At 39.6% G+C, this 16,591-nt stretch overlaps 1 protein-coding gene across 1 annotated transcript in view; it reads left to right on the top strand.

The window, feature by feature from the left end:
* Positions 1-16,591, top strand: part of RAP1B (RAP1B, member of RAS oncogene family) — a 64,961-nt gene that overhangs the window by 1,729 nt on the left and 46,641 nt on the right. The window lies entirely within an intron of this gene.

Raw genomic sequence — 16,591 nt, 5'->3', positions numbered from 1 at the left:
CGGCAGCCTGCCTCTAGTGAGCAGACGGTTTGATCTGAAGACATCAGACCTGTGTTCTGTTCCTTGTTCGACACCATTACTAGTTCCCAACCTCTGGCTTATGTCGGTGGAAGTTTGACGTTTCCCAGCGTTAATGTATTGTGGCTGAGCTCTTCATAATTTTGAAACATACACCACAGCCTCATATGTATTAATTTCAAACTATTTACCACCTCACTGTTTTTTTCTTCCATGAATAATGCATAAGAGAATAAAATATGTGGAATCAGCCTTTTATTTCTCCCCTAGCAAAAATAAAACTAAAAATGAAAAATCACCTCTACCAGCTCTTACTGAACACCTTTCCAACCCAAATAAATTCAATGACTGGTGAGCGGTCAGTGATCTATCGTCTACCATTTCTATTTTTGCATTTCTCTTGAAACCCATCTCCTGGTCTGCCTTGTATTGTTACTGCTCTGATTGTCTTTATTCTTCTTTGTTAAGTCTTAAATTCCTTGAGACCACTATCTATGCTTATTCCATCTTTGATGACTCCCCAGGATCAACCTCAGTGTCTTGCAAACAGTATATATTCAATACATTTTGCTGTCACTTTTCTTTTTATGAAAGGAATCATCTTTATAGGCAAGAAAATGGAGAAATAGAAAGACTTGCCCAAGACCACACATTTAGTAAAAAAGAAAGTGCCAATTTGTGAGATTGCTTTATGGTCTTTATCATTCTATTAAATGGGCCAATAAAATTATCCCCATCATTAAGTTACTTTATCAGAGAACTTTAAGTGGAAGTTCCCAGATTTGGCTGGCTACACTCACGAGACTTCAAGCCATTCGTTGTAAGGCCACAAACCTCACTGTCTCTGAAGTCACTAAAAGCTTTATTTCTGTTTTTGCTAGAATGATCGGCACATGGACGTTCAACTGTTTATTCAGATTTGCTTCAAAGCACCATGTTGTTAGTTGTCACAAGGTGGATGCGGCTGGGTTCTCTAACAGGTATTTGGTGGAAAGCTTCCCAAAAAGTCCAGGTAATGCAGGAAGTGGCAGTTGACTCACTGTTCAGAGCCCTCATTCTAAGTCATTCTCCACCGAACTCCTCAGGATAGTGCTAAGGAAAGACAGAGCTAGAGTGTCATGACCCCAGGGAATTGTGAAAGAAGCCACTTTTGGCTTTTCTCTCATCTCCCACTCTTCACTGTGCTGCATCCCTGGCCGCACCTGCCCCTCAGGCTGCCAGACCTGGTCACTACCATTCTTTGTCTTCCTCTTACTCAGACTCTCCGTCCTGATTCTTCAGAACCAAGTCTTAATCTCATAGAAAGTAAACTCTTACTCCTGGTCAAGGCAATCTCTTCCTTGTCAGGAAGTATGTTTCCATTCCACTATAACCTTTTAAAGTTAACACCACTGTTTTCATTCTCTAGTCCAAGGGTGATAAGTAGGCTTCATCTCATGTGTTAATTCCAACTGGTTGGTAGTGGGACCTGGGATGCTGAGGCCATACCTGGGCTCAGTGGTAGAGAGGCCTGTAATAGTGAGCTGGTGCTCTGGGCATGGGCATGTCTGCCATGTGTTTGTCATCCCTGACCTCACAGGAAGTACTTTCAATAGTGGGAATCTCCATAGGGGCAGGAGAAAAGGAACTACCATAGCAGTTCCACGTGACTGATATATTTAAGTAGATCAGACACTACAGCATTCTGCAAATCATTTAACTCAAGAAGCCTCAGACTCCACCATAGGCAGAGTCAGTTTAAGCCAGAAATGCTATCCAGCAAATTCTGTGTTCTTATGAGGTTTTAACTAACATATTATCTAAAGCACTGTCCCATTTTTGTATTTTTTCGTATTGTTTCCTTCAAAAGTAAAGGTTGGAACTCTATCTTTTGGTCCTAGTTATAAATTGGCTGATTACTTACTGTCTTTCTCTGTAGAGGCCCAACTGAGCACATTAGTTTTAATTTCCCTTTCTAAAAACAACATTATATAATGACATTGTGTAACTACCTCACACCACTGAACTGAAAATACTGCAAGAGTTGTAGAGCAACCTTGATTTACTATGTATTCACAAAAATATGAAATATTTGAGAAACAAATGAATTCTCATCTCTACCTTCAGATCTGATATGCTTCCAAGCAAGTACAGAAGGCATATTTTCACTTTAAAAAAACCTCCTAACTTGCATTTGACGTCTATATAATTTGCAGAGGCGCTGGAGGCCACAGATGCCACCTAAGACCTCTTGTAGCCACCCCCTAAAACTTTCCCACTTGCCATTAAAGAGGAGGCTTCTTCAAAGTCTGTCCTTCCGAAGCCTGCCAAAGGAACCACTGCCGATGAATCAAAACTGCTGCCAGGAGCAGGGAGCCCCTTGCTTCCACTACCAGAGGCACCGCATAGTCACCAGGTCGCCTGACTCGCCACCAGTGCCGCCACTGGAGGAGCTGAGGCCAGCCCAAGAAAACCTGGAAAGTGGAAAAATGTGTCTTCAGTGCTGGCTTTTGGCTGTCATCCAAAACAGACTTTAAGCTCTGTGAGGGTGGAGACCATGTCTTTCTTACTCATTTTTGCATCCTTAATAGCATGGTGTATGATATATAGCTAGTACTCAAGAAATCATTGTCGAATGTGTTGATGGACGAATGGATAGACGGATGGATGGATGGATGAACGGATAAATGAATGAATGTCGTTCCCTTCAGGCACTTTATGTTAACATGTTGGCATGAAACAAACAACAAACCCCCAGATGGCTGCAGTCACGGGAAACATTTGATAGTTTGACACAGGAAATAACTATCAAGCAAATGATTTTTTTTTTTTTTTTAGTTATAGGAGAAGCATTTTTGATGTCCCACTCAACCTAAAAGTTGTTTTCTTCCTGTCATGGTTAGGGCAGTATGACACATTGAAGAGAGAGGAAAAAAATTCCTGGGTATTCGCAGGCAGCTGTAGAAATCAGAATTTTCCTTGGAGAATGGTTTCTTACACTCCAGTAATGCTTGAATCAGTTCAATAGCAAATAGGAATGGGAATAGCTAGAGCTATATAAATACAGTTTTTATAAGATACCCTCCCTAAAGTTCCGATGCAGAGTACTCTTAGACTCCATTGTCTATACATGATTTACCAGCCCTGATAACAGAAAGTCACTACACTAGGGTGGATCAATGGGGAAATGGGGTGGGACTGGGCATAAAACATTATGAAACCAAAATGAGCTTCAGCAAATAGTGTTGGACTAAGACAGAGATTTCTCAGTCTAAGATTTCTTAGATTTCTTAATCTAATAATTGAGATATTTTTCTTAATTATTTTTAGTTGTAGTTTTCACTGGTAACAGTCAAAATGAATATAGGACAGAAGCAGCTTTATTGAGATCTAACTTACATATCATAAAATTCACCTGTTAACAAGTATATATTTCAGTGATTTTGGTAAATTCATGCAGTTGTACAACTGTCACTGCAATCTAGTTTTAGGACATTTCTATCACCTTCAAAATTTCTGTCATTCCCATTTGTAGTTAATCCCCACTCCCATGCCCAGCCCAGGCAATTACTGTTCTGTTTTTCTGTCTCTGTAGATTTACCATTTCCAGAAATTTCATATAAATAGGAATATGCAAGATATAACCTTTTGTGTCTTTCTTCCTTCACTTTGCATGATGTTTGTGAGATTCACCTATATTGTGCATATATTAATGATTTCTTTTTATTGCTGAATAGTATTATATAATACCACATTTTAACCAGTTTAAATAACCAGTTTAACCAGTTTAAATAACCAGTTTTAATAACCAGTTTAATAACCAGTTTAAATAACCAGTTTTGAATAATAATTTTATGAACATTTTTAGACAAGTCTTTGTGTGAACATATGTTATTTATTTCTCTTGGGTATATACCCAGGAAAGGAATGGTTGGGTCATATGCTAAATTTATGTTTTACTGTTTTAAGACATTGCCAAAGTATTTGCCAAAGTGAACGCATTGTTTTATATTCTCACCAGTAGTAGGTATGCATTCCAGTTTCCCCACACCTCCTATACTTGATAAAGTCAATCTTTTGGATCACAGTCATTTCAAAGAGTTTATAGTGGTATCTCACTGTGATTTTTAATCAGCATTTCCCAAAACAAGAATGTCAAGGATCTTTTTGTGTGTTTATTAGCCATTCAGATAGCTTCTTGGTGAAATGTCTTTCAAATCTTCTGCCCATTTTTCAGTTAGTTGGTTTGTCTTATTATTTGTCTTATTATTATTATTGAATTGTAAGTGTTCTTTTCTTCTGGATATAAGTTCTTCATCAGATATATGATTTACAAATATTTTCTCAAAATATTTGGCTTGTCTATTCATTCTTTTAATGGCACCTTTTTTTAATGTATTTATGTTCTTTTTTTTATTCCCTTATTTTTGGCTGTGTTGGGTCTTTGTTGCTGCGTGCGGGCTTTCTCTAGTTGTGGCGAGCGGGGCTCTCTTGTTGCGGTGCACAGGCTTCTCATTGCGGTGGCTTCTCTTGTGGAGCACGGGCTGTAGGCGCGTGGGCTTCAGTAGTTGCGGCATGTGGGCTCAGTAGTTGTGGCTCATGGGCTCTAGAGCACAGGCTCAGTAGTTGTGGCACACGGGCTTAGTTGCTCCACGGCATGTGGGATCTTCCCGGACCAGGGCTCAAACCCATGTCCCCTGCATTGGCAGGCAAATTCTTAACCACTGTGCCACCAGGGAAGTCCTAATGACACCTTTTAAATAGCAAAAGTTTTTAATTTTGATGAAGCCCAATTTATCAATTCTTTTCTTTGTGGACTGTGCTTTTGATGTTGCAACCATATTTTTTCTTTTAGTGTTTTTATTTTCTTTGTCGTACTTCTTTTCTTGATATTTGATATTTGTTGCATCTGTATTTATGCCTGAGTTCAGCCAAATAGGTATTTCATAACAAAGTGTTTATCTCATTGCGTTCCTCTTTCTTTCATAAAATTACATGTTAAAAGAGCTCCACTGGGTATTTTTAAAGTAAGGTGAATCTGTTTGACAATTTCAATGAATATTATGATGCCTCAAAAGCCAGATAATAATAGTGATTTTATCCAGGGCTAACTGTGTGCCAGGCACTGTTTTAAGCTCTTTGCTGGTATTAACTCATTTAATCCTAATGCTCTCATGTAGTAAGTACTATTATTATCACCACTCTAGAGAGAAGCAAACAGACACACAGAATACTTAAGCAAGTTGCCCAGGAAGTGGCCGTGTTGGCATTCAAGCTCAGGCAATCCAGCTCCAAAGCCAGCAATCTTAACTACCACGCTGCACTTCTTCTAAGCAATTCCCCCTCCAGAATGACTCCCCATATAAGATCTAAGGAATATGTGGTAGGTGTCTAATACAGTGTCAGCCCAGCCCCTCCTATCTGGAAACTGCCTCATCACCCCACAGGGAGGGTTCCTCTTTCTGTTGTGTGAACTTCTCACCGCACCAATCTCTGCCCCTTCCCCCATGCAACCATCGCTGGCCAAGCCAACTGTGAACAATCAGCTCAGCTGAACGTATCATATTCTCACTCTCACTTGAGGCTTAAGATATACTGGAATCAGGAGCCAAGTCAAGTCCCTGAGTGCTCTAGGCTAGGACTTCTACCAGCTGCCACTGCAGCCCCAGGCCTTTCCGTGGCTCCTCCCTTCCTGAGACCTGGCTGTCCCATAATTCCACGGTTCTCTGAGACACCTCCCTAATTCTTCTAATCCATTCCCTTTCTGCTTAAGGTAGCTCAGGTTGGTATCTCCTACTTGCAGCCAACAGATCATCACCACCCCAGGCAGCCGTGACTGAGGCCCATTCCCAGGGTCCCATCGCTATGTGGGTTTCAGGACCCCTACCCAGACCTGCTGGCCTCATGGAGCACTGGTGACACTTGCTTGTCAGGTATGTCTTCCCTGAGATAGTCTTTCTAGGCTTTCCAGGAGACAACGAGTTTATCTGATAAACTAAACTGTGCTAATGAGAGACAGAGAGAGAGAGCTGGAAGAATCTCTGCCTGCTTCTGACTCCCAGGTAGCATGTGTATACTGAAACAGGGGCTTTCTGAAGATAATGGCACTTTTGTTTTCCAAACTGAGTGGCTTTAATAGTGGCCACTGCAGGTCAGAAAAGAGGAGAAGGAATATTTCTGGGCAGTAGGGCTTTATTGTGCCCTCTGTTTCACCTCCTCTGAGGAGCAGCTTCTCCCTCTTAGCAGAGGGTGGGTTGGTGAGCAAAGAGCCACCATTACAATCGTCCAGGGACAGCAGCAGTCTCCAGAAGGTGATTTCAGAACCTGAGCAGCTCCAAAAGTGACACTAGCGCCAGTGACAGTAACAGGTGGCAAGAAGTTCTGGTTTGGGGAGTGTGGTTTGAGAGAAAGAACGCAGCCTGGAGTCAAATCAACCTACTTTCAAATTCCAGTTCACTGCTCACACAGGTAACTTCTGAGCCTGTTTCCTCGTCTTTAAAATGCAATGATGATAGCGGCAATGTTGAAGGGTTGAGGATTCGTTTACAAAAAGCCTGGCACACTGTCTCCTCTGTATTATTCAGGTTTACCCTTTTCCAAAAGCAGTAACTCCACAGCTTCTTCCACTGTTTCTCCTTCACACACACACACACACACACACACAATTATTCACAAAGGAATCATAATGCTGAGTGTAAAATTGAGACATTTCACAATTATGGTTCTGTAATTATTCAAGTTAGCAGATGTATATATACTCAGTGGCCAACTTCCTAGGGAGCCATGATCTAGGCTGGGGGAAATTTTCCTGTGGTTGCAACTTGGACAGTATCTCTTGGATTACACAACAAATGTTACCAGACAACTGAAAAACTATCTCAAGTTTCAGGATACTCAAAAATCAATATTATTTTCCTTGCTACTTATTTTCAGAGAGCTGAGAGAAAGTGGCTGAAAATTTCATTTCCCAAACATAAAGGGGTACTTTTATCATTACTCCAATACCTTTGTTTTTTCCACTAAACTTGGCAAACTCATTAGAACTTCATGCTATTCATCAGTATCTCTGGATCAGCTATCCTTGTAGCTGATCTAGATACTGAAATCACCCTCCTGGAGTCACATAATTAAGAGATCTAAATCTGGAGTAAATTTCTAAAACACATAAGAAAATCTACCCATCTAATCTTTAAAAGTGAATTAAATGTAAATAAATGATCATAAAATTATAGTGGCTAACATTGAGTGCTGACTATGTGCAAGGCAATGTACGAAGGATATTAGATAGACTGTTTTATTTAATCCTCACAAGGCTTTTATTTGTTTTTTGGGGCGGAGACAGATTTGGTTAGAAATTGTTGCTCTCCCTGTCATACATTTAGGTATGCACTCTTCTTATTCCAATTTTTTAGATGAAGCAACTCAAACTCAGGATGTGGAAATAGTGTGGATTCTCACAGCTAATAAGTGATGGAGTCAGAATTTGAACCCAGGCTTTCTCACCCAGAGCCCAGGTTCTTAACCAATTTTTTAAGTTTTGGTAAAATATAGGTAACCTAAAATCTACCAATTTAACCATCTTTACGTGTACAGTTTTGTGGCATTAAGTACATTTACGTTATTCTGCAACCATCACCACCATCCATCTCCAGAATATTTTCATCTTCCCAAACTGAAACTCTGTACCCATTACATACTAACTCCCCATTCCCGCCCGCCCCTGACAACCACCATTCTACTTTCTGTCTCTATGAATTTGACTGCTCTAGGGACCTCATATAAGTGGAATCATGCCAATTTGTCTTGTGGTGGCTGGTTTATTTCACTTAGCATAATAATGTCTTCAAGGTTCACCTATGTTGTAGTACTGATCAGAATTTCCTTCCTTTTTAAGGCTGAATAATATTCCATTGTTTGTATACACCACATTTTGTTTCTCCATTTATCCATCAGTGGACACTTGGGTTGCTTCTACCTTTTGCCTACTGTGAGCAATGCTGCTCTGAACAAAGTAATCTACTCTCCCTGACATTTCAATTTTGGGGGGAATATATCCATTAACCAAGACATTTAAAATACTTTCCTTCTCTTTGCTATTGGTCAGTTACTCTTTGCTTTTTGTTTGTTGTTTGTGGATGTCTCCATTTATGAATCAGTTATAAACATGTAATTAGCTAGGGAGACTCTTGTGTTATCTTAAGCTAGTAGCATGAAGAACAGCAGGAGGAGGCTGGGCTAACTCACAGCTGGGGTAGATGCAGGCACATGCAGGCAGACTGGTGAAACAGAACTTTTCAGGCCAATATATCTTAAAAATAATTTCTCTCCCTTGGCTAACATGGTCTTTTGACAAGCTTTTTTAGGCATTAAGGACATGACAAGCCACTGAAGAATTTAGATAGAGACAGTTAGGAGAGGAAAGGGATCCTAGCGAAAAGAAGCTGTGGTTCTGAGGCCTACAGCGAAGCAGGAAGGAAATGTATAAGCACATTAGTGATGTTAAAGTCCGTCTTAAAAAGACAAAAGCATGTAATTTAAAAAGAAAAAAGAAATAGACAAAATCAGATAGAGCAGGAGGGCACTCAGAGACAAATGCCCTTAGAAGGCTGCTTCTGCCACTGTTCAACTTTCATCAGACTTTTACCAATTTTTATCAGAATCCCACTGAGTAATTATTTTCTCAAATATATTCACCTTACAACAAAATAATCTACTCCCCCTTATATAGACTCGGGTAGGACTCTTTTTTTTTTTTTTTTTTAAATTTTTATCTTGGTAAAGCATCTACCAGAATTGTCTTTTGGTAGTTTTTCCCCTATTTAAACCATCCTTCATTACTTCATTACTTTATTACTACAGCAGCATGACTGGATGAAGAGACAATGAGTGCCTGGGAAAAAGAGTCCAGGGCTTCAAGTCTGGCCTGGCCCTGTCTCAGACTGACACCGTAGCCCCATATTTTTTACTTAGCCTCTCTCAATATGTTTCTTAACCTGAAGACGGGGATAAAAAACTCAAAGGATTTTTTAAAGAATCGAGTGAGATAAGTTCTTAGTATGTAGTATATGCACTTCTTATCTGGATTTTGATATGAATGAATAGTTTTCAATCCATCTTCCATATTTTCTTCACATAATGTGAATATGTGAAAGGGAGGTCCTTACTTTCTCAATCTAGCATTTGTAGATAAAGATGTATAATATCAAGGCTATAGGATTTTTGCCACAGATATCCACCAAAAGTGATATCATTTATAGAGAAGCTGAAAGATAAGGAAAGGCACAGCACAAAAGTAGAATACAAATGGTCATCCACTCAGCAAATGGAGGAGGGGCTATTAGAGATTGAAAGAGATTTAAGAAGCATAACAATTAAATATCATGTCTGGACTTTTTTGGATGGCAAACTGAACAAACCAGCAGTAAGGAGCCATCTTTGATATAATCAGGAAATTTTAAATTTGGACTGGTATTATATTTTGTTAAGGAAACTTTAAAAATTTTGTTAGGTATGATAACGGCATTGTGGTTATATTTTTTAAATGTTCGTATCTGTGGGAAATGCATACTAAATTAGTTACAGGATTTTCCTTAAACTATTCCAACTAGAAAAAAAAAGGGAGGGGACAAATGAAACAAGAGTAGCAAAAATTAGGATAATGTTGAAACTGAGAGATGTGTACATAGGGGCTCCTCTATGTGTAACTGAAATTTTCCATTATAAAAAGCTTTTTTAAAAAATTAAGACCACTTTTAGACAATGGATGGGAAGAAGGGCAAAAGTACATAAACCAATCAGACAATGAATATGGAGAAAAGTGGTCATATTTTAGTGATTTGGGAAGTACAGTTGACCCTCGAACAATGTGGGTTTGAGCTGCACGGAGCCACTTATTATGAGGATGTTTTTCCAATAGTAAATACTACAGTTCTACACTATCTGAGGTTGGGTGAATCTGCTGATGAGGAACTGGGGATCTGGAGGACCCTCTTCATAAGGAGGTCCAACTACAAATTATACTCAGATTTTCGAATGGGTGGAGGGTCAGTGGCCCTAACCCCCCATATTGTTCAAGGGTCAACTGTAGAATCAACAGGATTTGGTGAAGAATTTGATATGTGGAAAAGGCAGAGGGAAGTGATAGTTCTCTGTTTTAGGGAGCTGGTACCATTTATTGAATAGAGGATTCCTGGAGGAAGAGCATATTTGGAGAGGCCAACCAAGGAAAGCTTTCCAGGAGGCAATTGGCCCTATGCAACTGGAGCTTGGCAAAGAAGTCTGAACTGCAGATATAGATCTAAGAGCCACTGGCATTTAAATGGCATATAAAGCCATGGGAAAGACTAGAAATGCCTAGAAGAAAGTATCCAAGAAGAAAAGGACCCAGAATCAAGCTCTGGGGACTCCGACCCTTAAAAGTCAGGAGGAAGAAGGGATAGCGTAAAGAGGGGGAGATGAAAAAGCTAGAGAGAAAAGAACAAAACCCCAAGAATAAGGTGCCATGAAAACTAAGGGAACAGTGTTATAAATGGTGATTAGTAGCAGTTGAAATAGTACTTTTGGAACTGTGTTTTTAGTGTCAATGGATTAAAACAGGTTTTTTTTTCAGCTTTCTTAATAATCAGATAAATTTTAAGGTACCCACACCATAAACTTTATAGCATTGTTTCCATTGCATAAGTATTTTTGAGTTACAAACTACTGACATAAAGAAACTTTAGAACACAACCAATCCTTCACTGAGAACTGTCATAAGCAAAGCAAAAGGAAAGTTTAACAAGGATCTGTTGAACTCTTACCATGTTTGTAAAAAGTTTTATTGTGCCAGAGGATGTAGTAGGAACCAATATTTATAGAGAATCTTTTCATGATGACGTACCTAACATTTACAGAGTGCTTACTTTGTGGTGGGCACTATTCTATTTGTATTGTTAACTCTTTTAATCCTCACAATAATACCATAATGTAGGTTCTACTGTATTCATTTTACAAATGAGAAAACAGGCACCAGAAGTAAATTCCCTAAGATGAATGGAGCCTCCATTTGAATTTGCAATCTGACTCCAGAGCCAATCCACTTAACTGTTACCCTGTATTACTTCCGTTTTTATACCTGGTCCCTTATTATTATTTTTTTTTTTGCAGTACATGGACCTCTCACTGTTGTGGCCTCTCCCGTTGCGGAGCACAGGCTCCGGACGCGCAGGCTCAGTGGCCATGGCTCACGGGCCCAGCCACTCCGCGGCATGTGGGATCTTCCCGGACCGGGGCACGAACCCGTGTCCCCTGCATCGGCAGGCGGACTCTCAACCACTGCGCCACCAGGGAAGCCCCTGGTCCCTTATTTTTAAAAAAATTAAAACCCTACACTTTAGATACTTTTATGTACATTTTTAAAGATTACTAATAAACTCTGAAAGGTTAAATAACGGCCAGAGGTCACAAATCCACTATGATCAGCTTGGAGAATCACACCAAGATTAGCAAGAGTCCCCACACTACATTTTATTTATAATATGTGATGCCAGGCAGTATGGTAAATACAAAGAAGTGTAAGATATGCTTTTGGTTCTCAAGGATCTCAGGATAGAGAGAAGACAAAAGCAATTTAAGTAAGGCAATGTCTGATAAGTACCAAATGAGTGGTACAAACAATAATTATTAGGGAGATTCAGAGAAGCAAGAAACCACTAGATCTAGAACAATGACTAAGATTTAGATAAATACAAAAGAGACAGGAAAGATTTTCTGGCTGAAAGAACAGCATTACAGAGGAATAATAGCACAGCATGGTGCCAAAGGAAGGCAGGCAAACTAAGATATAAATTTCAACTCTGCCCACATATTTATATATAGCCTTGGTCACTTAGCCTTCCTAAGCTTTAGGCTTCTCATCTGTATAATGGATCATTCAAACCAACCTCCTGAAATTTGGTCATCATTATTGAGGTATGTGATTCATACACAAGACTTGGGAGTGACTGGGAGTAGAAGCCAGGACTATCATAATGATAAGTTCTAAGGGGATGCCTAACTCTTGAGCATCTTTGGCATGATTTTATTAGCTGTTTGATTTGGAGACAGCCCAGATTCTGAAAGTATTTATGTGCGGTTTTTGAAGATTTTCTTAATTTAAATTTCTTTTGAAAATTCATGACAGGGGGAATTTCATGAAGCTGGTTCTTCCAGTGGTTTTCTACTTCAACATTCATTTACATGATGGCTCTGGGAATGTCATTTTCATTTGTATGGTTTTTCTCAGCTACAGCTTAAGAAAGGGGGAAATTTTAAGTATAATCTATTCCTTACACCATAGACATTATCAGTGACAAAATTACAGAACTGTTAGAGTTAATGTGGTGTAGGCAGGTTTGGCGGTCAAGACTACAACTGCTGAAAGAGAGTACAGACAGAATTTGAAATATGTCTTGAGACAAATAAGCAGTTATTATAGCTATTACACAGAGTAGAAAACATGCCAAACTGCCTCATTTTTCTTATATATAAGTACATGGTTTCCCCAAAACAGAAATCTTAGAGAAACACAAACTACCCTAGGAGAGTATGAGTCCTGAGTTGTTCTCCTATAATAGCAATGATCTAATATGCTCTTACCTGGTCTCTCACGTGATTGTGCTAGAATTTCTAAAATAACTGCATAGCGTTTGAAACAATCTTGGACCAAGGAAACAGAACAAAACTAACTTGGGATTTAAGTCATTGTTTTTCCTCTTTTGTATCAACAAGCAGCCCTCTTATCCTTCTCAACCTCCAACCCCAGCCTCCAAGGTGTTGCAAAAAAATAGAACTACATTTATATAATCATATACTATACACACACACACACACACACACACACACACACACTTACACGACAGAGGGAAAAACCAGTAACAATGTGCCTTGAAGGATCAAATTTCGATATTGTTCATTTGTGAATGAAATAACATAATATTTAGGGTTAATGACTCTCAATGCTACTGATAACCATGCTTAATTGGAAGTTAAACAGCATGACTCTTGTTAATGCAAATAATCATTAACCATTAATTAGGAAAATTGTAAGTGTGAAGGTTTTTTTAAATCTAATTTTGCAGTTGCAATAAGACCTTTACTTATGTGGACTTTTTAAATGAAACTAATGGTATTTGAAGTAAAACTTCTAAAGAGGCAAATACATGGAAAATCAGAAATACCATATCAGGTTAAATACAGCAAGAGTTATGGGTGAGCACACTATTAATTCACTTCCCCTAAAGAGGGAAAAACTAATTTTGAGCTGCTTCTAGTCTCAGGGGCTAAGACATGGCTATTTTCTCTACTTTCTCTTACAACAGTTCTGTAAGGCAGAGGTTATATATCCCCACGTTGCAGATGAGAAAACTATGCCTCGACACGATTAAGGAATTTGTGCAAGACTATGCAGCTAATAAGCAGTGGAGCTGAACTCTGACTCTCATGTTGTCCACTATTCCACAGTACCTTAGGAACAGAAAATTCAACAATGCCTGTTATATGAAAACCACCATACCAAACATGAGAAATATTTATCCTTATCTTATGGACTTTATCTCCTAGTACCAGTAGGACCTGCTACATAATTTGAGGGACCTAGGGCAAAATGAAAATGCAGACCTCTTGTTGAAAAATCATTAAAAATTTCAAGATGGTGCCATCAGAGCATGAAAAGGATCATGGGGACTTTCTAAGCACAGGGCCCTGTCACATGCCTCCGAAGCTGGCCCTGAGTACAAAAGGGCAAACAATGACAGCCTGTTTTTGTTACAGACATGAGCTAGGATAGTTTTCACATGTTTAATGATTTTTTTTTAAAAGAAGATTTGTGAAACATGAAAATTACATGAAATTCAAATTAGTGTCCATAAATAAAGTTTTATTAGAATACAGCCACACTCATTCCTTATGTATCCTATGGTTGTTTTTGCACAACAAAGGATTGAGTAGTTGTACCAAAGACCATCTGGCCCACAAAGCCTTAAATATTTACTATCTGGCTTTACAGAAAAAGTTTGCAAGCCCTTGTTCTAGTAGGAGGGTAGAAAACAAGTGACAAAAAAAGAGAGCAATAGTGTTATGGGGATTCAATAGAGGAGAGCCCACATTAAATTGGAAATATCAGAAAAGGTGCTCTTTCTTGGAGAAAGTAAATGGACCTTGAATAACGGGCAGAGGTGGAAAGGGGCATTCCAGACAGAGGAAATCACCTCTGCACACCAGAGAAGTGGGAAAGCACTATGTCTGGGCAAGATGAGAAGTCTACCTGACCGTAAGGCATTTTTTAAGTGAAAGGGAAAAATAAGGTACAAGGATTTTTAACTTCAGTAGGGCAGGGGAGTAAATGAATGCTCTTTGGCAAAGAGAGTGACTTGGTCAGTATGCTTTAAGATAATTCATCTGGCAACAATGTGTAGAATGGATCACAGCAGAAACAGACAGGAGGCCACAGGCAAGGTAGGAAGGTTCACCTGAAGTCCAGGAGTTGAGAAGTAATGCCAACCCAAACAAGTGTGGTCTCAGTAGAAATGAATTGCTATCTAATAGATGTGCCAATTGACTGATGGGTTCAGGAAAGGCAGAAAAAGGAGTATCAGGATTGAAGACTGGGTCATTTAAAAGATGGCGATACAGTTAACAAAAGGAGAAGAAACTGGTTTGGTGACAAAGGTGATGAGTTCAGTTTGCACACATGACCTGTTCAAGTTGCCAGTGGAATATCCTGGTGAAGTTTTCAAGGGGATAGGAACGAGGAGCTCAAACCCATAAGTGAGTTCGGTGCTTAAGAGATGTACAGTCTGGCATTCTCTGCATAGAGATAATAGCTTAATACGAGTGAAACGATTTCCAGTGTAACAGAAGAAAACAAATGTATTTTTAATCTAACTATTTTACATATTCTCTCAAATTCTAAATAATCCTAGCTCCAATCTTCTGAAACTGACTCTTTCTGGGGAAAAAAGAAAATCAATTGCACAAAGGTCAAAGAGTTAAAAAGAGAGAGAGAGAGAAAAGAAAAAACAGTATACCCAGGTAACATTTTCTCCCATGAACTCAGTTTCAGGCTTTCAGACTTCTCAAAGTTTCATGCAATAATTGAAAAGTTAGTAAAGTCAATTTATTTGAAATTCATTCATTCAGAATTTACAGTATTTCCTACAGACTGCTCTGACACGTGCCTTTGAAATTCCCATCAAAAAACGGTTTTTCTAAGGAAACAGAAATTACCAAAATATTCAACATATTCAGTTAACCTAAATCGTGAAACACCTAGAAAGCACTTATACAGAAAACTTAGGATAATTATAGTTCATTCTTATCTATTCCTTTAGTTTTCAATTACTAGTATTCTTAAAAGGAGTGAAATTAATCATATTTTTTGCTCATCTTCCAAATTTATAAAAGTTCATAAAAATTTATTTCAAGAATGCCTGATACGGCTTCCCTGGTGGCACAGTGGTTGAGAGTCCACCTAACGATGCAGGGGACATGGGTTCGTGCCCCGGTCCGGGAAGATCCCACATGCCGCGGAGAGGCTGGGCCCGTGAGCCATGGCCGCTGAGCCTGCGCGTCCGGAGCCTGTGCTCCTCAACGGGAGAGGCCACAACAGTGAGAGGCCCGCGTACCGCAAAAAAAAAAAAAAAAAAAAAAAAAAAAAAGAATGCCTTATAACACAGGGCCCAGTTAAACTCTGAACTAAGCAAAAATTAGCCTTTAATGACCCCCAACCCCTACTTTTCCCTGCATATTTGCCCATCTTTGAATATTTTTGCTCTCTCTTTGAATATTTTTGCCCATCAAAACCCAGTTTTCATAAAAAAGATAATATCTTGTATAAAGGGTAGTCGTATTTTAGTCTTTTCTCTAATAATGGTAAATTCCACTGTTAAGTTCCCACCCTTTTTGAAACAAGGCATTTGGAACAGAAAGTCCTTTCTGTTGCCCAGTAGTTACATCATAGACCACCTATGGGTAACCCTTTAAAGTACTCTAGTCACGCATTTAAATGTGCGATTTATTTTACTCATATAAATAGTTGATTTAGGTACAAAGTTGTTTGGAATCTTGGATTAGTTAACTGAGTTTGACAGGATAATTTGCAAAGAGTTGTCCTGGGTGAAGACGCTTGACAATTCACGAGAAACCACTTCAAGAATGAAAAAGACTGTGCCCTATTCAAGGCACCCTCACGGGAGCTCTAGGTGTGGAAATTGAGCGCTGTTACTTCTCCAGCCACTTTCCCCAGCACAAAGGAGTACGGGAGCACCAAATGTTTGGTGGCGTTGGTGACTGAATTACAGTTTGCATGAAAGGCACCTTTTGAATTCGTACGGTTTTTAAGCTCTTCGCACCGTTGTAACCCGCTAGGATTTGGGAAGCCGAGGGAAGGCCGAAGAGGCAGTAAGAGGGAGAGAAAAACACCGCGGGTGAAACGCCACGAAGAGCGCCGCGCGCTCCCGGTTTGCGCTGCGGGGACGCGGAAGGCCCCGCCCCTCGGCTCCCCTCGCCCCTCCCCTAGGCCCCGCCCCTTCCCGGCCGCGCACCCGCGCGCCCCGCCCGCGGGCGGAAGCGAGAGCGA

Source organism: Globicephala melas, chromosome 10 (assembly GCF_963455315.2).
Source record: "Globicephala melas chromosome 10, mGloMel1.2, whole genome shotgun sequence".
NCBI classification, from domain to species: Eukaryota; Metazoa; Chordata; class Mammalia; order Artiodactyla; family Delphinidae; genus Globicephala; species Globicephala melas.
Note: the sequence above shows the minus strand (reverse complement) of the source record. Positions and strands in the feature narration are given on the sequence as shown.